The sequence below is a fragment of the Cupressus sempervirens genome, chromosome 8 (genome assembly GCF_028749045.1).
Source record: "Cupressus sempervirens isolate cs-2001-9-10 chromosome 8, ASM2874904v1, whole genome shotgun sequence".
Lineage (NCBI taxonomy): Eukaryota > Viridiplantae > Streptophyta > Pinopsida > Cupressales > Cupressaceae > Cupressus > Cupressus sempervirens.
Window position 1 is genome coordinate 363,071,695 of NC_143125.1, and position 22,832 is coordinate 363,094,526.

At 35.3% G+C, this 22,832-nt stretch overlaps 1 pseudogene; it reads left to right on the plus strand.

Moving 5' to 3' along the window:
* LOC149542832 (calcium-transporting ATPase 5, plasma membrane-type pseudogene) overlaps positions 1 to 6,557 on the plus strand; it is a 34,152-nt pseudogene extending 27,595 nt beyond the window's left edge.
* Positions 6,558 to 22,832: the final 16,275 nt, after the last annotated feature.

Here is a 22,832-nt window from a genome sequence, read left to right on the forward strand (position 1 = left end):
ATGGCCAAGCTGAGGCCTCTAATAAAATGCTGCTGAAAATCCTACACCGCACAGTTCACAAGTCTGGGAAAGATTGGCACTTGCAAATAAATCCGGCACTTTGGGCCTATAGAACCTCTATTCGTACTCCTACAGGGGCTACACCCTTTTCTCTAGTCTATGGCTCTGAGGCTGTTCTCCCATTAGAAGTCGAAATACCTTCTTTTCGCATCTCCTTACATGGGTTAATAACCGATGAAGACCATAGAGCTATGAGAGTACAGGAATTAGAGACTCTGGATGAACGGTGCAAGGCTGCTTTTGATCACATGAGAGCTTATCAGAAGCGCATGTCTACACAATATAACAAAAAGGTTCACCCCCGTGAGTTCCAAGTTGGTGAACTCGTGCTTAGAGAGAATCCCAAAAATCAGCAAAATCGAGAACAGAAAGGGAAATTTGAACCTAACTGGTTAGGTCCTTACATTATCACAACATCATTTGGGTCTGGTGCTTACCAGTTGTCTACTTCAGAGGGTGAAGAACTTGCAGAACCTATCAACATCCTACACTTGAAGAAGTTCTATACTTAGAGGCTTGCTGCTCAGCTATCTTGTATATATCTATGAGTCTGAAAAAATCTTAAAAATCAGAAAATGTCCTGAAAAAATGATCATCTTAGTGAAAACCTCACTTTGATGTATCACCAAAAAAAAAAAAAAAAAAAAAAAAAAAAAAAAATTTGTCAAAGTGGTGAAAACCTGGAAACAGGCGCTACTTGAAACCCTTGCACCTATGTCTATCAATCTCAATCATCCACTTTGCTACACATCTCCTAGCTTGGAATTGTTTCTTGTCCTCATCTTGGGGGCATAGCTACTTAGCCTATTGAGGTATTCTTGTGGATTAGGGTTTCTTTGACAACTCACAAAATAGTGTTTCTCAACACTTCCCCCACTTTGACATCAAGTGTTTTTTTTAACACTTTACAGATAGTTTACCTACGGTCTCCGATGTCGCGATATCTCACTATCAGAATCAAGTCTGGAAGAAATGGCCAAGTGACTTACACACACGCACTTTAACACTTAAACGACTGAGCTATGCTGACATTTATCTACTTTGTGTGCTGTCTATGATGATTTCTTTGCCATGTATTCCCTCCCTAATAGTCTTTAAAGGATGTCATTGACTAGAAGACTGGGGGCATGGGACATATTTTCTTGATTTCTGCTTGTGGGTATACTTTTGTTTGTCTATAGTGTTGTAAGCATTCATGCTTGTCCTATTCAACACTTTGACTTATAAATGTATCATCCTTGATTGTTTTGCAAGATCGCACTCAGGGTTTATCCTGGCGCTTATGCCTTGATACAGGTGTAATCTTGCTAAATTAAACTTAGGGAATCTAATCGTGTAGTTATCTTGACTTACATGTCTCTGATGCTTAGATTGGATTTCCACATACCTATCTAATATCGATCATATTCATATCCTCATAGTTATACTAGTGATGGTTGTATGATCTCATGATGTCCCTAATAAATGCTCAATGATGAAATTAAGAGTCTAAATGTTATGCGCTTCTTGTTGGTAAACCACTTTACATATTAGCTTACATTTTAGGTTCATTTTCTAACTTAGTCTTGCATTCTTGCATATGGGGAGAGCTCTCTCTTCATCTTTTTGTGGACATATCAGCTAACTCCTTTCATATATTTCTTTACTTTCTTCTTGTTCATGTCTTTTCACCTTCTTAATCTTTCGCTTCATCTCTTTTCTATCTTGTCATCACATTATCTAAAGTTTTGACCTCTTAAATAATTTTGACGTCCTAGATTTATTTTCGGGATCGAAATCCAAATTCGAGTTCATCTTGATGGTCAAAATTGTCTTTTAAAATTCTACTTTCTTCTGAGCAGTTAGCTGACCTTTTGAGGTCTAATCTCTGAATCATCACTGGGGCATCTTCATTTCTTCATGTCTTCATCATTTTCATACTTCATATCTACTTAAATTCACTATTTCATGTCTAAAATCACCTTTCTACTCATTTCGACCTTATTTTTATGCTATATCCTTCAAGGTCAACTCTAGTCAAACTGGGGCATTTTATCAATTTTTTTATATAGCCATTCTTGGGTTCTAATCATCTATCTGTCATCTTGGACATTGCTATACTCTAATTTTCTCATTTCTAGCTAGTTTTTGCATCCCCTTACCTCATTTCAATTTCGATCCCGAGGGGGCAGAAATACTTTATCACTGCTTAGGAGCATTTGTTTGATCTTCTCACTTTCTCTCACTCTATTTGCTTTTCTAAGTGTCAGTATTCTTCTTGAATTCTGACATCATCTCTTCCTAGTGTTCAGTACTACTGCTATCAGGCTGTGCATTCAGGACTTGCTATCTATTTCTGCATTTCACTCTTCGAAATTAGACATCTATATCTATCATCGCCTACTTGGCTTCGAGTTTCTTTGACATAATGTGTTCCCAGATCGATCACACATTAGTCAAAGAGGGGCAAATGTAATCACCTAAAAATGGTCATCTAGACTATTAGCCCCCTTTTCAACATTTTGGCTAAATTAATTTAATCACTTACCTAAGCCAAATTGCTAATAATCAATTTATTTGATTATAACCTATAGTTTGACTATGCTATCCTAAGTTCATTATTTGATTAAAAGAACATGTCCCCTTTTAATTAAATAAAATACCCCATTCTTCTAACCCACTTAAAGTGCACACATAAAGTCCTTTTTCTATTTTGCAATTAAAAGAAAAGGCTTTGTGACTTTTGTCTTATATGACAAGTCAACTTATATTCTATTGGTTGATTTGTGTGTGCACATGGATCACTCCTCTTTTCAAATTCCACCGTTGATCATCCACCATCTTCATCTTGATCTCCACCGTCTGTACATCTTTAAAAGGGAGAGAGCTTTCCCCCTCAATCCATCCTCATCTTTTGAATATTGTTATGCTGCAGGTTTTCTAACAGGTTTCTTTGGAGCTTTGTGGAGAACTTCTATTTCTTGTCTACATTCTCTCATACCATAGCATTTTAGCTTAGATTCATGTTGCATGTTAGTTTAGCTTCTATTTTGCAATAATCTATCTCACATAGCTTATTAATGGTATTGTAACACTCTCATCCATGCTTAGAATAGCTTCACTTTTCATATTCGTTCTAGTTTAATCTTTAGTTGCATTGCATTCTTGAGGAACTCCTTGGGACATTTGCATTCTTGCATCTTGTCTTCGGAACCTCCCATTGCATGGTTTACTAGCAAGAAGAGTATCTCTAAGGCTCATCTGAGAGCCTTCTTATTCTTAAAATATACTCTCTTGCACTCCGTGGATAGGGAGCTCTAAGCCGGCATTCAAACATTCCAACTCATGGAATCGTTTGGATAGAATGGTTTAGAGTGGGACACTTTCGAGTGTACAGTGGGAGACATATTACTATTGTAATCAATTTTCTATAACTTGTGACTAAAATTTATGATTTCCACCAATCAAAATTAAGTATTTTCAAATATTATTATATGATTAATATTTTCTATAGTTAAGATACACATTTCTTACAGTTACAAATTAAGAAAATTAATTTTGAGCTATCTGATTGGCTGAAACAATTGGGGTCTTATACACCGATTATTAAGTATTAAACATTTGTTGTAGTATTTGATTTTGTGACATTAACCAAAACATATTGAGAGAGAAACTAAAACTTGCATTGACCTTGAATCTAGCCAAAAATATTGCATTATGGAGACTCTCCAAAAAAAGGCTCCTATAACACAAAATAAGTTCACCCAATCATATAATTTATACAAAAAATTAAATTTATAAATGAATAAATAAATTTTAATTATTCAAAAATCATTACTTGTGATTGGTAGATACATTTTGAATTAATTTAGTAATTGTGCAAATTGAATACAATAGTACATTGCCTATGGCAAGTACTAGCCACTACGTGACACTTGTTATATACTAAGTACTATTGTGATAATTTTTGGATTTCATGTCTTAACTAGTGATTAAATCTTTTCAATAATTGTAAAACTAATACTTTATAAGAATTATTTTTTATTAATATGTGATTTATTAATTTATACTTTTTAAACTGTAATTTTTATTAATTTATAATGTTAAAAATATAATATATATACTTATATTATACAATCTTTTAAGAAATAAAATAAAAATTAATATTAGATTAATCATACTTTATAATCATTCTATCAATATAAATCTAATAATTGAAAGTAAGCAAAAATGCTAAGAAAGAGTGATCTGGAGATGACATAAATTTTCTAAGTTAAATATGAAAAACTAGAGCAGACTGCTATTAACCCAAAGCTTTGCTTCTCTTTGGGTTATGTACGCCTTTGTTTTTCTCAAAATATGGTTTATGAATTGTACCCTCGTTCTTTGTCTATCACATTATTTTTTTGTTTTTTGATCCTTACCTTCTTTGATTTGGCATTTTCTTTATGCTATTACATATCTGAACTATGAGTGTTATATGGGTCTTTCTATGATAAGACTAGCAAGCAATAAAAGTTTTAATGCTTTCACCTATGGGGAATGTTAATATGATTTGAGAATTTTCACAGCTTGTTGCCATGGTTCTTGTGCCCGTTAAATTGTGAAAAATCCATCTCTATTTTGAGTGAAAATAAGTTTGAATGTATCAAACTTCAAGTTTTGAAAGGATTAATTATCCACTGTATTTTTAATGATTTTTTCATCTTGGTGCACTTGTTTCGTCTCCAGCTCCAACACTATGAATTTTTGAAATCCGATTTTTGAATCAAAAGTTGTCGTAGGTTAACAAAAAGAACCAAAATACGTGTTTTCCACTTGATCATTAACCATTAACCTTTAAAAAGGTTAAGGTTCAGGGTCCAAAACACATGTTTCACTTTGAAATCTTAACCTCTCCATCAAACTCTCCATCAAAAAGAGGTTAAGATAAATTTCCAAAACTTAACCTCTCATCCAAAAAGGTTAAGGCTAGAGGCTCAAAACACGTATTTCCTTCCCCATCATTAACCTTAACTTCTTGTCTCAAAGGGTCAGGGAAAGCACTCAAGTCATAGGGGTTGTTCAACATTTTAGAAAAGCCGATGCTAGGGCTACAGATGAATTGCCACCAGCAAATGGCTTTGGATTGGGACCAAGGAAACTACAACATTTGGTTAAAAGGCAAGAGCTAAATTACTTGCAACAACTTGGTGGGGTTTCAAGTGTTGTTAAATCACTAAGATTAGATTTGGATGGTGGACTAAATGAGGGTGTTGATGACATGATAATGTAGAAGAAATATTTTGGGGAGAACAATTAGCCAGAAAGCATCCAAATAGCCTTTTTTGTCTTTGCATGGGAAGCTGCTAAGGATACAACACTTATTATTTTTATGCTTTGTGTAGCAGTCTCTATAGTAACTGAGATGACTTCTAAAGATGAAGGAATCAAAGAGGGATGGTATGATGGAACAAGCATAACAATTGCCATATTAATAGTTGTTCTTGTGATAGCCATAAGCGATTACAAGAAATCATTGGAATTTCAGGTTTTAAATAATGAGAGAAAAAAAATATTGATGTCCAAGCTATTCAAATGTGTCAGACAATCAAGGTTTCAATATTTGACCTAGTTGTGGGAGGTGTTGTATCCTTGAATATTGGAGACCAAGTTTCTGAAAATGGATTGTTTAACAAAGGACACTCACTTTCTATTGATAAATCTAGTCTTACTGGTGAAAGTGAGATGGTACTTAAAGATTCAATGCACCCATTTCTTTTGTCTGGATGCAAAGTTGCAGATGGATATGGATTGATGTTGGTGACAGTTGTTGGCTTGAACACTAATTGGGGTCAAATAATGGCTGCTATAACTGAAGATATAGGGGAGGAAATTCCTTTGCAGGTTTGTTTAAATGGAACTGCTACTTTCATCGGGAAGGTTGGATTGATTGTTGTAGCTCTAGTTTTTGTTGTGCCTTTCATATGCTACATTATTGATAATTACAACAAAAGTAAAAAGCAAGTGAAGTAGCATCAAGCTTGTCACAGATCTTTGTCATTGTTGTTGTAATTGTTGTGATAGATGTTCCTGAAGGCCTCCCACTTGTTGTAACTCTCATGTTAGCATACTCTATGAGAAAAATGATGGAAGATAAATCTCTGGTCAGACATATGTTAGCTTGTGAGACAATGGGATCTGCAACAATAATTTGTGGTGACAAAACAGGAATCCTAACCTTAAATGAGATGATAGTTGTGAGAAGTTGGGTTGCTAGAGTATTCACAGAAACTAAGGACATAAGGATGCTTCCTGATAATGTGATTAGAATCCTTATTGAAGGGATTGCTCAAAATTCCACCGGCATGGTGTCCTCACTTAAGGGAAAAGACCTAGAAGTATCGGGAAGTGCAATTGAAAAGACTTTCTTAACTTGGGGAGTGGAGATTGGTATGGATTTCAAGAGTGTCAAATCACAATCTACTATATATTAAATGGAAGATGATGCAGGGGCATTTAAGGGTCAAAGTTGTTGACTCAAATGTGGGTTTTGGTCAAAATTTACTTCTAGGGGTCATAACTTTTGACTCAAATGTGGGTTTTGGCTGAAATTTTATAGACAATTGCGGTAGGAGGAGTTATTTGGATTGCCAATGGAGCTCAGTTTGATAGATGGCCGTTTTGACATTTTTTTGGGAGCTTGAAAGATTGTCTTGACCTCCAAATTTGGCTTTTCGTGTTTTTTCCAATTTTTTTAGAAAGTTGTTTTTGTAATAAATCTGAAATTAATTTCTTGATTTCGTCGATTAGTTGGCAATTCATCTCGCCTTAGTTGGGGGCTTTTTTTGGAAAAAAATGGGATTCGTAGGAAGGGTTTTTAAAATTACCAAAAATGGAAAAATGTGTTTTTCCCCAAAAATTGCCAAATATGGTAATTTTTAGAATTGTAATAAGTAAGTGTTTTATTTCATTGAAGGGGTAGAGTAGAGTTACAAAAGTTTAATGAAAGATTATGGCGTTCTGAAACTTCTGTGTTGTGTCATTTTCTGATCTATTCTTTGAAGAGTTTAAGGTTACATCATTTGGTATCAGAGCAACAAGATGGCTGGGATAGGAAGAGGAAGAGGAGGCGTCATGCCAATGCAAAGATTGGTGTTGGATATGCAGAGGGAGATTGAACAACTCAATAAGCAAATGAATAATCAAGGAATACAAAGAGGAAATGAATCTGATGAAGAGGGAGAAAATGTACATGAAAGGATGGGAGAGATGAGCTATGAAGATAGAGTTCTCAGGGCTTTAGAAGGAAGAAGTGATGCAATAAAGATTGACGTTTTTGAGTATGCTGGTAGTCTTAAGCCAGAAGAACTAATATACTGGCTAAATGAGATGGGGAATTTTTTTGAATGGAAGCCTATGACAGAAGAAAAGAAGATGAAGTTTTCATGCACATAGTTAAAAGGACATGCAATGACATGGTGAGATCACCTCCAAAAGGAACGAACTAGAAATGAAAAGGAAAAGATTAAGACACGGATCAAGATTGATAAAAAGATGAGAGAAAAGTTCTTACCCATGGATTATTCACAAACCCTCTTTCGCATATTCTAGAATTCGAAGCAAAACTTGCTTTCAATGCAAGACGATATAAATGAATTCTACAAGTTATCCATGCACATAGAGCATCAAAAAAATAATGGCTAGATGGATGCTAGATATGTGAATGGCCTAAAATTCTCTATTCAAGATGAATTAAGCATGCATCGTATTAACAATATGGAGGAAGCCTACCAATTAGCTCTGAAGGCTGAAGAAAAGCAGAATAGACAATATAACCAGAGGGATAGAGGTGGTCGAAGGGGTACCTCAACTCCATTTTGGGGAGGTTCTAATAATGGTCGGGGAGAGAGTTTTCAATGTTCTGAAAAAAAATATAGACACTAGGAAAGATCCTCCAAATCAAGAAAGAGGAAGGGGGTTTTAGCGAGGTCGAGGCTACGGAAGGGGAAGATGCTGGGAAAACTAGAGAAGGCCTCTCACTTGTTTTAGGTGTGGAGAAGAAGGCCATAGGGCTTTTGAGTGTTCCAATTATAACATGCAAGATAGAAATCAAGGAGGGCCATCCATAGTGAACCTAGTCCAAGCTAATAATGAATCTAATCAAGAAGTATCTCCGAATATGGGAGAAAGTCTCATGATGAGAAGGACAATGATTATTCCAGCCAAGGAGGATGTAGAGGATAAAGGAATTGATGATTCATGCCTCAGAACCAACATATTTCGGACAAGGTGTGCCTCAGGAGGACAGGTATGTCAAGTAATTGTTGATGGAGGTAGTTGTGAGAAAATGGTTTCTAGAGAAATGGTGGAGAAACTAAATCTTCAGTGCGAAAATCACCCTCATCCTTATCAAATTGCATAGTTTAAAAAGTGAAGTGAAGTCATAGTAGACAAGAGGTGCCTTGTTAAATTTTCTATAGGAAAGGTCTACAAGGATGAGCTATGGTATGATGTGACTCCGATGGATGCATGCCATGTCCTCTTGGGTCATCCCTAGTAATATGATACAAAGGTTATTCATAATGAAGAAAAGAATAATTACACCTTCTGGAAGGATGGATCTAAGGTAGTCTTATTACCTCTCAAGGGTGATGGGAAAACTGAAAGTATGCTATCTAAAAAGGAAGTTTTCAAGGAGATGAAAGTAACAGGGTGTTTTTATGCATTGGTAGTACAAAAGGGGAAAGAGGAAGACTTGTGTTGGCGCTCAAAATTGCTTCCCATTTTGAGTGCCCATTCAAAATTTTGAGCCCCTGTGAATGTTTCTCATGCATCAGTACCTGGCTGTGAATTAATGCCTAAGTGGTGTTTTATGTTTCTAACACCCTTCATTTAGCTTATTCATGCATTCCATATTGATAGATTGGCATTTTGAACCATTCAGCGAAGTCCCATTTTGAGCTAGTGTCAGTTTTGCATTTTCTACCTAAGTGTCAGACATCGACAAAAGGCTGTATTTGCACCTGAATATCTTGCACCCATAAATATGTCATGACTCACCGCTTTGGGAGTGTCTAGCATCCATACTTGAGAACCTATGTTTCATATTTCAAGCCATTTTGAGTTCATTTGACTAGGTTTTGAATCCCTCAAAGTTGGTAGTTTACTATTTTCACACATTTGCAAATTGTGCAAAATTCTGGGAAGCCCTGTTTGGCACGTTATAACTTTGACCCAGTTGACCCAAATGCTAAAATTCCTTTTGTGTTGCATTGTAGACATCACAGACTTGTTATTTTTCAATTTTCAGCTCTTGACGAATCTGTTTGATCAGTTTTCAAACATGATTCCAAACGCAACTTCTATCTTTTTACTGGTGTCAGCATTTCTAGATTGATTCGCATCCTTGTTCGGCACGTTATAACTTTGATCCTATGATTGGTAAGCCTAAGTGAATTGTACCATTGTGTTGTGTCCTGAAAATCCTTGAAGTATTTATTGCCTGCCCTTGTTTACCTTTTTCTGGACACATTGTTGCTATTATTATCAGACTATGTTAGACTAGTTTTGTGTTGATGGATTAGTGGTATTGTTTTGAGACTATCAGACATTATGTTATGAATTCAGTTGATATATGATGAGATCATTTAGACTTTACATTTCATGTATGCATGATGATCATTACATTGCTTTCAGTTATTGATGATGATTAGTTAGATGTTTTATTATCTCATGTGTTTTATTATGGATACTTACCCCATACTTGCATGTGTATGGTGTGTGTGTTTGTTCATATTGTATGGCGTTTATGATGTGGTTAAGGAAGGGAGTCGTAGTCACCTGCTAGTCAGGATCTACACGATGCACCACTTCCCGCCATTGCCTGTTTAGCTTAGTATTAAATATATTGTATGTATATGCATGGTTTTTATGCAGGTTGCAGGTACCGGGTATCGAATTCCTTGAATTACCAGGATGAGCGTACCCTATTACACTATCTCAATTATAAGAGAAGGGAGATAAATTCTCAAGTCCAAATCCCAAACCCTTAAACCATTTGTCCTAGTGAGGTAGGACAAGTATCTGGATATTTTACCCACCGAATGTGTCGGATGACATATTTCATGATTTTTAACCCTTTAGACTGATTTTGTGTGAATTGTTCTATGATGGGTTTTTATATTTTATCTTGGAGGTCTATGGTGAATTTTCTATTAATTAAAGTCTTAATAAATAGATCTAATAAATAAATTAATTATTTGGAGAAAATTAATATAATATCATGATCTTTGATATTTTGATTATAATTAATTAAATCAGAATTAATTGAGAAAAAGAATTAAAAAAAAGAAATTAGAAATTAAAATTAATAATAATTATAAAATAATAATAAAGTAATAAATAAATAATAATAATAAAAGTTATAAAAATTAAAATAAAAATTATAAAAATTAAAATAAAAGTTATAAGCTTGTCTAGGAGTTAACGCACCTCTTGATTTCACTTATGTCAACAATACATGAGTTAGTGCACCAATTAAGCACATGGTGTCTACAACCTTATGACTCATCTAGAAGGTTGGAATAGACTCATGCTTAGTTGTCAACACCTTCTAGTTGTTTCTAGAGACATTATAGGTATTTCCTGAGAGTCCTTTATATTTAGGCACTCCTAGAGGCTTAGGGAGAGCATTTTGGGAGAGCATTTTTGGAGCTTTGGAGGACCCGACAACGCTGGAGAAGGAAGGAGCTTGCTCTGCAGATTCTGAGGCATAGCAAATTAGCATCAGTATCCAGGTGCACTCATGATTTTTGCATATTTCATTTACACTCTTTATTCTTCCTGTCGCCACTAGACTTCCTATCGCAATGCAATTCTGGATTTATAGTTCTGTATGTTATTTTCCTGTCGCCACTAGACTTCCTATCGCAATGCAATTCTGGATTTATAGTTCTGTATGTTATTTTCTTGTCGCCACTAGACTTCCTGTCGCGATGCAATGCTTGATTTATAATTCTGTATGCTATTTTCCTGTCGCTGCTAGACTTCCTGTCGCAATGCAATTCTAGATTTATAATTCTATATGCTATTTTCCTGTCGCCGTTAGACTTCCTATCGCGATACAATTTTAGATTTATAGTTCTGTATGTTATTTTCCTGTTGCCGCTAGACTTCCTGTCACAATGCAATTCTGGATTTATAATTCTATATGCTATTTTCTTGTCGCTGCTAGACTTCTTGTCATGATGCAATTCTGGATTTATAGTTCTATATGGTATCTTCCTGTCGCCGCTAGACTTCTTGTCGCATAAGCTTTCTATTCAGCCACTGCAGCAGGTTTGAATAGAATCTTATTACTATGCATTAGTTTTATATGGTTTATTAACTAATCTAATTAAATTAAATTAAATTAAGATTAGTTAATAGTAGATGAAGTGTAATTAATTATTAATTTAAGTAAATGGATTTTTAAATGAGGTCGATTTAAAAGAAAAGAGATATTAATAAGTGTTTAGTGGAATTAAATAATTGAATTGTTAATGAGATTGATTTTACTTAAAATCAATAAGGATTATTTTAAATAAATGATTGTCCTTGAAGTGTTTAAAAGAAATTGTAAACTAATTATTTGAAAAGTTGATTCTAATGTTTTGAATAGCGTGAGTGATTTTATCTAAAAGTCAATGGGTGCTAGTGCAATGATTTATACAAGTATATAATTATCTTATGATTATTTTAGAATAATGGAAGGATAATTCTATGTTGACTTGGAGATTAAATGAAGAATCTTGTACTCTTGAAGTATACCTGCAAACAGAAAATAGAAAACCTCTACACTTAATTTAGTTATGTAATTTTAGCAAACCAAAACATATGTTTGCATTGTGTTTTCTCTATGCTTCTTGTTTTGGGTTTTTTGGGTTGACTAGTGTTGACCAATTATAGGACGTCTACCAGAGGCTCGGGGGTTATGATTGTGATGTCATGATGATGTCTTATTTTTGATCTTTATAAACCCAACCATGGTTATGTGATGGAATGCTCTATGACATGTTTGTAATTGCTGATCGTTATTATTTTATAGTCTTCTTGCGAGAAGTAGAGATTCATATGTATGAGACATTTGACTTAACCATTTTTGAGTCATCGATCAGTTATCCTTGGTATATTTTCTAGTTGCCATGATGGGACTGAAATGGTGGTTTATGATGTCATATTGTGACATGTTTTGACTCAACCATTTTGGAGTCTTCGATCAGTATGATTTGAGATATATTTTGGTTATTGAGAACCAATGGATACTTTTGATTATCAGTGATGCTTCAGTTGCCAATAGAGAGCTGTTGTGGTTATGATTTTCTATGGATGCTTTTCAATTGCTCATGGAGATTTGATGCTTTTATTGTGGATATTTGATGTTCTTATTATGGATTATCTTTTGATTTTTCTTTCCAATCGCTTGTATAGGACTGGGGTGCTTTATGATTCCATGAGCTTAGGGTAGTTTATCTGCTTGTAGTGTCGGGAAGTGGCTTGCAATGGGGGTCGGGGCCCTAAGAGGCTGCCAGGGTAACTCATTGTAAGTTGTTTAATAAGTGAAAACATTCACACCTGATACTAACTAAATGAACCTAAAAAGATAATTGTTTTGTTCTCGCCCATGACTCGAGTGCTAATACAGACTAGGATGGGAGTAGAGAGAACGCATGGTTGTGACCTAGCATTCCATAGTATGCCTTGTCAGTATGAGAGGATACTAGTGGCCGCATGAGGATCAGTAGGGACTTGTGGAGTTTAGCTAACTGCTAGGGTAACTTCTACATGATATATGCGATGACACTTTCCTACTTGCATAGTAGGTTTCCTACATGTCTTTGTTGCCTCTGGGATTAGATGTCAGTTTTTGTGATTGGAACCTTCGAGTTAGTATACTTTTAGGATTCCTAGACTAGAGAGTATTCTTGTGCTATGTGATTTTGATAGCCTATTTGGGACTTGAGATTATCTCCTCAGCACGGTGGGAGTGGACCACTTAGGTACCACGCGGTCAGGTGGTAGTATTTTTCCACTCTTATCATTTGAGATCCATTGAGACATCGTGGCTGATGCATCCTTCATGATGGTGGATATGTATCCTTTCACTGATGATTAGCATATGTTAGATGATGTTATTTTATGCTTATATTTGTAGTGTATGTTAGGAGTGACATTCCTACTATGTTAACACCGATGATCTCCTCGATGATTTGGAATGTTACGCACGGAGGGATGGCTAGGATCCACGATGGTCTAATGATGCTATTAACGGTTAGGAGGAACCATGCACTTAGTTTATTATGTTTGATCTTTATGATGGATGTATATATCTTCTACGATGATGTCTCATGTGTACCATATGGTTATCCCTACTTTGATGTATCATGGATTAGAATAGGATGATGTACCTTATTCCACATATGTATATTCTTTTAATCTTTTCATACCCTGTGACATGTACAGTGGATGATTGAACATTTAGAAATGTAATGTATAAACATTGGACTTATCATTATTATTTCATGTGGTTGTTGTATTAGATGGATTCAATAATGTTAGTTGATTTAGATGTAATTCAACATTAAGGGATCCTTAAAGAATGTAATTTGTTATGTATGTTATGTTTACTTTTAGATGGACATTGCTATTGCTTCCGTTATTGTGTATAAGTTATAAGTGGTATTTACTTTCATGTTTAAAAAAAAAAAAAAATGCTTCCAAACTTAGTGATATTCTAGGTTAATTCTTTGGATCCCTTGGCGAGGCATTAATCCTTCTGCATACCTTCAGATGTCCGTACATTTTCCAAAAACCACTTTTTGACACATTTCCCAGTTAAAATTTCCAAGTGCCTATTTTCGAAAATTCGTCAAATGCATCCTGTGATTTGTCATGAGCCCAAACCATAGAATTATATTCTCTTCATGGCAAAGAACTTATATCCTAGTTTTCAGAACCCCAAGTGATCAATAACCCAATTTTATAATGCCAAACCCGAGCCCAATTTATGTTTTCTAACATTGTTTTCTTGCAGGATATTTGAAGTAAGGATGTTCAGCAATTAAAATCTTTCGACTGGGAATTCGTCATGGGCTAAGAATTTGCAGTATGATAGAGTGTGTAGAATTGAACACTCGTGCCAATTTTTGTGGCCTGGTTACCTGATTGAATCAATTTTTAAGGCCACCTGGCGAGTCTCCAGATGCAAATTCACAATTTGCAAAATTGACTAAAATTGGTCATGGCGAATGTCTTATTCAACAAAAGTGTTTTCATGCCAGTCACAAGTCTCCAGTTTGTGGATTTAAAAAGATATTGTGAGAATGAACTACAATCTTCTTCCTATTTTGCTACATCTGCAATAGGGAGAAATAGGTGGTGATTGAGCTCTCATATGGTATGGTATGAAATGCTTTGAGGAAATGACATTTTCATTTAAAGGCACAATATATGTTGATGGGATTTTAAAGACATTTTCTAATGCTAGAAAGTTTTAAGAACTTATTATTTAAACAACATGTTATATGTTTTAAGAATAATAAACTATTTGGATAAATGTTTTTCTTTAAAAATGTGCTAATGTTTATGATAAATAAACATTCAACATATACATTAAGAAGCCCTTTCTATTGGAGGATTTTTTAATATAAAGCAGAGTCCATAGGCGTGAGCAACAGTAAATCATGTTTTAATAGAGCAAGGAAAAGTTAAAAATGCAGGTCAAAGCAAGAATGAAGTAGGTAGTAAAGAGGCATTTACAGCTCAGAGAGCTCACACCAGTTTAAGACATGTCTCCACACAATAGTGAGAGCTCACACCAAGAGAAAGAAGCTCCACACGCAAGCGTAGAGATTTTCCCCTGGCTGGAGATGCCATAGAAGGTAGATTGCACACCATTAAAAAATAATAATAGAAAGAACAAGCTGCCAGTCCAATGAAGGATTCCGTAGCAAGGGGTCGACTTCAAAAAGAAGGAAGCCCTGCAAAAAAAATGAGTAAGGAAATCAACCCACGTGTAGGGGCATAAATATTATAAAGGAGCAAGCTGCTGATTACAAAAACAAGCGGCAGGTAGGGAAATGAGGCCACCTGTGTCTTTTTAAAAAAAGAGGAAGTCAGTAACGGGAACTCCACATCAAATGGCAATCAACAGGAAGCAGCACACATTCAATGCAAGAACCATAGATTCAAGCTGAGAAACAAAGAATAATGTCATATTTATCATGGTGCCTGTAGAAACCTGAATTAGAACTGTGCAGATCTACCTTATGACAAAATTACTAGTAAAGAAGAGGAAGACGGAGGAACCGCTAAGGAGAAAAGGAAACCCCACTCAGCAAGTAAAACAAATGCAGTTAGAAGGGAGCCATTGGTTCCAAAATGAAGAATCCGCCAAGTGAAGCCGCCCAGGCTGGAGAAACAGTCTAGCACAAAAATCCCACATTGGCCGGTGGGAAGATCTTTATGCATTATAATTACAATTGCACTCACCACTCAATGTGAATTGAAGTAGGAGGCATTGGGAAGCCAAGGTGCATGTTGTGGTCCCCATGGATGACTTTGGCAAAATGGAGATATAAGTAAAATTTTAAACAAAGATGTGAAAATGCTGACATGGCGCAAAAGGGGAAGATTGTAGCAGATGCAGACACGTGGCGCATCAGACGGATTTCACATTCTCGCAAAAATAAGTTGTGCACTGGTTAAATAATGTGGGAATGCGGGCAGTTGACATGTGGCACGGGCCCGGGGGAGATGGTAATGTGGCACTCCATAGCGCGCGATGATGTGACACAAGGCCCGCTCAGCGATGACAAGGCAAGTGATGTGGCAGGGCTATTCGGTGATAGTAGAAAGTGATGTGGTGGATTGTGGCAGGTTGATAGCCAATTAAGGGCCGCCATGTGGCAGCTCAGGTGGCACCTAGTGGGCCTAGAGATGAAGGAAAAGTTTCAAATTTTAGGAATATAAAAGCAAATAAATTTTATTATTCCAAATAGGCTATATGTCACGTTCAAATTTTAAATTTAAAAGGGTCATATTTTAAAGTTTTAAACTTTAGGCTCATTTAAATTTTTCAAAAAATTTAAATGTTAAGGATGCAGACCTGGGTTTTATAGCAAAGGGAGATGTTTTTAAACTGATATTTTGGGGGTCTTTAAGAGGCGAAATATGCAATGTTATATATCGCCGAAATCGGGAGAAGACGAACTATCTGATTATGCAGTTAGTTTTTGCACAGGAAGTAGTTCATTCAAGTTACAGGAGCTTTTCCTTCAGAATTCTAGATTGCAACCAAATTCAAGTATTGAAGTTCAGTTGTGATTTCCAGTGAGGTAATGACCTAAATGTGGTTAAAAGGCAGTAAAAATACAATTTGGGTAAAATTCTAATAAGGTTCACTCAGTAAAAACCAAATTTCACCAACATTTCAATGGGCAAATCAGATATTTTGGTGACTCAGCAAGTTTTCATCATTTAGAAACAGACATTTGCAAATCAGTTGCAAGAATTGATGAAGACAAAGATCAGATGAAAGGGGAGAGAGATTAGAGAGAGTCTTTTGATTGCAAAGGAGGGAATTTCTAAAGGGACAGATGTCAGTCGTAATTTCAATCTAGGAATTGTCTTCTCCATATTTATTCTTTCTTCTTCTCTGAAAAAAGGTTGTTGGTTGGTTTTCTATTTTCCAGTTCTTGGATCTCTGCTCAGGCTGTGAAAGCCACACACCTAGCATTTCTCTATTGTATTGAACAACATTTCATGTTTTATGCAGATAGTTCTAGTTTGTTAGATGATTTATGAGTTAGTTTCTGTACATCTCTCATGTATTCATTTTCAAGGAGAATGAATAAATCAAGTAAAGGTTTCCAAATTCAATTTGAATCTTGTCTCCTGTTTATGGATCTGTATGGTTCTCTAGTCTGTGATCAAAGACCATAGATTAGGTTGCATTCCATTTAGGAATGTATTTGATTGAAATATCTTGCTGATGGAACAAAGACCCGTGTAATTGCTTGGTGTTTATCAAAGGTTTTACAGATTTCATGAAAGGATTGTTTGAGTATGAGATTCATTTTTGATGCAGATTGTCTATTCACAAGGTGAAAGATAGATTAGAGATCTTGATGTAGGGATTATGTCATAGATTTCAATGAGATGTACGGTTGTAATTCATTTAATTACCCAATATATAAGGCACTGATCATAGATAGGATCACTAAATTTTGTTTCTCATACCTGGGTCTTGATGTCATCAATCTTTTAAATCATTTTTTTTAATGTTGAAAGGTATTCAAAGTAAAACCCGCACTTAGCTTTCTAGCTTTATGAGTCATGTTCTTAGCTATTTCGTGCTTGTGATCTCCTGGCTAAGCATAGAAGAATTAGGGGTTTCATCTGCTATCATAGATCTCGATTATGTTTATTACACTGGTTCCATATGTCAGATCTAAAGAGGTTCACCCGCCTAGGTTTTGCAGAGCCTGAAGTAGAAGAAGGGTCATGCCTTATAGTTGGCCCTATGTCTGAAATGATATGTTGATAATGGGAGTTAGCTGCCCCTAGATGTGTCATATTCTCATGGGGATAATTGAAAACCCTCCAGCATTTTCAAACACCAACAACTTGATTATACCACCAGAAGAAACTATAGTGTTGGAGTAATATTCAGATGTTATTCTAGAGGAGCTACCTGATGGACTTCCCCCAAAGCAAGATATCCAACACCATATTGATCTTATTCTAGGAGCAAGTCTTTCCAATCAAGCAACATATAGAATGATTCCAACACAACATGCAAAAGTGGACAAACAGGTGACTGGGCTCATACAAAAAGGTTTAGTATAGGAAAGCATGAGCCCCTATGTTGTTCCAACATTATTAACTCCAAAGAAAGATGAAACATGGAGGATGTGCACAAGCAGTCGAGTCATCAGTAGGATAACCATTAGGTATTGTTTTCCTATCCCATGTTTGGATGACATGATGAATGTTCTTGTTGGATCAATACATTTCTCTAAGATTGATCTATGAAGTGGGTACCACTAGATCCACATTTGAGAGGGGAATGAGTGGAAAACAACTTTCAAAACTAGGGATGGTTTGTACGAATGGAAGGTTATGTCATTTGGTTTACCCAATGCACCTAATACTTTCATGAGACTCATGAACACTATGTTGTGTCCCTACATTAGTAAGTTTCTAGTAGTTTATTTTGATGATATACTAAGTTTTAGTAAGGGAAGGGAAGAATATTTGCAACAACTAAGGATCATATTGGGGGTACTAAGAAGAGAAAAGCTCTATGCTAATTTGAAGAAGTGTAGGTTCATGCAAGCAAGTTTTGTTTTTCTAGGGTTTGTCATTTCTGTAGATGGTGTCAAGATGGATCTAGAGAAATTTTAGGCCATTCTTGAATGACGTAGTCCACGTAGCATCACCAAGGTGAGAAGCTTTCATGGTTTGACTACTTTCTATAGAAAGTTCATTCATAATTTTAGTAGCATTGTAGCACCTGTGATAGACTACACTAAGGGTTAGGAGTTTTCATGGACCAAAGAGGCGAAAGAGATTTTCCAATACCTAAAGAAGAAAGTCACTAAAGCTCCAATACTAGCCCCACTAGATTTTAATAAAGTGTTTGAAGTGGATTGTGATGCCTCACATGTGGGCATTGGTGTTGTACTCAACCAAGAAAGTAAACCCATTGCCTTTTTTAGTGAAAAATTGAATGATGCGCAAAAGAAATATTCTACATATGATATAGAATTCCATGCAATTGTGCAAGCTTTGAGGTATTGGAAGCATTATTTAGTAGCCAAAGAATTTGTGTTGTTTACAAACCATATTACTCTGAAATACTTGAACGCGCAAAAGAAATTGAACACTAGACATGCAAAGTGGTTCTCTTTCCTACAGGGGTTTACCTTTGTTCTGATGCATAAATTAGGGAAACAAAATCAAGTTGTAGCTGCCTTAAGCAGGCGAGTTGTTCTTCTGACCATTAGGAAATAGAGATGGTTGGATTTGATGCCATCAAAGGCTTGTATGAATTTGATAGTGATTTTTGAGAAGTTCTTGGTCAGTAAAAGATCCAGTACTAGGGCATGCAGACACCATTCAAAGTGAGTATCTAAGGCAAGATGGTTACTTATTCAAGGAGAAGCAGCTATGTGTTCCTATAGGCTCAATGTGGGAAAATATTATTAGAGAATTTCATAGTAGTGGTAGTGTTGGGAATTTTGGGAAGGATAAATCAATAGCTTTGGTGGCAGATAAGTACTATTGGCCAAAGATGAAGCGAGATATCACCAGGTTTGTGGAAAGGTGTTGAATTTGTTAAGTAGCCAAAGGGCACTCTCAGAACATTGGATTGTACATGCCATTACCAATACCAGTAGAACCATGGATAGACTTGAGTATGGATTTTGTATTGGGACTTCTACATGCACAATGAGCTAATAACTCTATCTTTGTAGTTATGGACATATTCTAAAAAATGACTCATTTCATTTCTTGTAAGAAAACTAGTGATGCTACTAGGGTGGCCAAGTTTTTTTTTTTCTTTTTGAAATAGTGAGATTGCATGGAGTTCCAAAAATGATCACCTCTGATCGATTTACTAAGTTCTTGAGTCATTTCTTGAGGACCTTATGGAAGAAGATGGGAACAAAGTTACAGTTCAGTAGTGCTTACCATCCACAAACTAATGGACAAACAAAAGTTGTCAATTGCAGTTTAGGTAATTTGTTGTGATGTATTATTGGAAAGAAGCCTAAACAATGGGATTTGGCATTGCTCCAAGCTGAATTTTCTTATAACAGCTCAGTGAATAGGTCGACTGGTAAGTCACCCTTTCAGGTTGTTTATGGTCATAATCCTTAGGGTGTTCTCGATTTGGTGCAGTTTCCCTTAGGTGACAGAGTAAGTGATGATGGAGAAGCCTTTGTAGAGCAGCTCTACTAGTTGCAAGAAGATGCGAGACAAAAGTTGTAGGGCAATAATGACCGGTACAAAGCTTCCACAAATGCTACTCGAAGGTATCAGGTCTTTAGTGCAGGCGATCTAGTGATGGTTTCTCTAAAAGGAGAGGTTTCCTACCGAGACTTATCATAAATTGAAATATAAGAAGATTGGTCCCTGCAAGATTTTGAAGAAGATCAATGATAATGCTTTTGAGGTAGAACTCCCTAGTGGTCTTGATATATCTCCAATGTTTAATATTTCTGATTTATATACTTTCCATGGTGATGATGCCTCTGTTAAAAAGGAGGATGTGGTAGATTGGACACACATTATCCCCATCAAGAAAAGGGAAAAGGTTGCACAAATTCTAGACAAGAAGACTTTTCAAACTCACCAGGGTGACTACAACAGATATCTCGTGTAGTGGGAAGGGTTGGTACTAATAGATAGCACCTGGATTATAGAATAGGATTTGTAGAAGCTAGATGAGCCTAAATGGAAGCAGTTTGAGGAACAAAACTTGTAGGAGTTGTGTTCTCTTCAAGTAGGGGAGAATGATGTAGGGGCATCCGAGGGTCAAGGTTGTTGACTCAAATGTGGGTTTTGGTCAAAATTTACTTTCGGGGTCATAACTTTTGACTCAGATGTGGGTTTTGGCTAAAATTTTATAGGCAGTTGTGTGAGGAGGAGTTATTTGGATTATCAATGGAGCTCAGCTCAATAGGTGACTATTTTGACATTTTTTTGGGAGTTTGAAAGATCATCTTGACCTCCAAAATTGGCTTTTTGTGTTTTTTTCCAATTTTTTTAGAAAGTTGTTTTTGTAATAAATCTGAAATTAGTTTTTTGATTTTTTCGATTAGTTGGCAATTCATCTTGCTTTAGTTGGGGTTTTTTTAAAGGAAAAAATGGGATTCGTAGGAAGGGTTTTTAAAATTACCAAAAATGGAAAAATCTATTTTTCTCGAAAACCACCAAATATGGTAATTTTTGAAATTGTAATAAGTAGGTGTTTTATTTCATTATAGGGGTAAAGTAGAGTTGCAAAAGATTAATGAAAGATTATAGTATTTTGAAACTTATGTGTTGTGTCATTTTCTAATCTATTCTTTGGAGAGTTTAGGGTTACATCAGAAGCATTTAACTCGATAAGGAAGAGAGTAGGGATAGCCCTAATTTTATCAAATGGAGATGCCAAAGAGAAAACTTTAGCTTGGCAAGTTTGGGATACTAGTCAAGTTCTTTCTTCAAAGACATTGAGGATAACATTAGTATTCTCTTTATTGTACTTAGATGAGTATTTGTTAAAAGTAATCTTGTTGCTTTTTGTCAAAGGTTGAGGATTAGATATTTTGGGTTTATTTTTGCAAGGTTAATTAACCTCTCCTAAATTACATATTTTGGAGGTAGATATTAACTATGAAAGAGTAGTTCTTAACCTCCATGTCTATATAAGGAGTCAGTTTTGGCTTTGTAAGGGGACTTCTTGGAGAGGGGGAATAGAAGAACTCTTATGTTAGAATTTTGGTGATAAGATAATATTTGGAAAGTATGTAAAATTTTTGTCTTTCTAATCAAAAATTCCTCTTAGGTTCTTGGTGCAAGAAAATAAAGGAACATGCAATTTGAGTTCTCTTCTTTCAAAATCTAAATTGTTAAAAATGTTGATTCTCTTTGCAGTAAGCATTTTTATGGTATTTTCTAGATGTTTATGAATCCTTCGGTCAACATTGTGCTAGTGATAAGTCTCAAGCGTAGATCTTGATTGCTGTTATTAGCGATTTAAGTTAGTCTAGGAAAGCTTTGAAGTCGTCTGGTGCATTCGTCATCAATGGCTTTCTATTGATATTTTAAAGTTTAATTTCATTTCTATTTGAAAAACTTCAAAATTATATCATACAAGGGAGCTGCCCCTCTAAATGCAGAGGAAGGCCATGTATCAAGGGCCTATCCAACTGTTGTGAACAATTGGCCACATACACTCCATTGGACCATTTTCAAGTGACAAATTTGTTTACCAACATAGTTCAATTAGACCTATGATTTCACTCTGTATTGATCTAGGACTTTTTGCAAACATTTCCAAGAATAGAAAATATTCACTCAATTAGACCTACCATATATAGAAGTTACAAACAAATCTAATAGTTCATAATTTTAGGTATGAATATAATCATAAATCTTTTAATACTAATGTTTTTGAGTGAGTTTGAAGTTGTAAATTATAGCCAAGAAGTACATGATCACATTTAAGGAAGTTGAAAGTTGGCACCCTAGGTTGTAAATGACAATTTCATCTCTTGGTTCTTCGCCTTTCACTATTCTCTTTGTTTTCCACCTTCATATTTACACTAATGTATAGGAAGGAATGCCTTCCTTAAACCCCAACTATATAAGGGGTACTTGTAAACTCACTCTTTAAAGATATATACAAAATTCAACTGGATATGCCCCTTTTAATTTTGTAATCTATAGAGAACCTTGGTCCAAGCAAGACTGGAGGTTTTCTTCCTCCATTTTTTTCTACCATGTTTGTTTGAATGGAGACTTCGTAACTTTTATTTATTAATTAATATAATCTATAGAGTTTTGGCCTTTTATCAAATTTTTTTAATAAAAAAAAATAGTAATTATTTATATAATTTTAACAAAAAATACTTTATTACTACAATTATAATTATACTTGACTATAATTTAGTTAAAATATTTAATAGACTAAAGAGATTAGAAGTGTTTTAAAATGTATGGTTTTCAAAGCACATGAATACTTACTCAAGGTTCTGCAAATGGAATAGTTTATTAAGTTG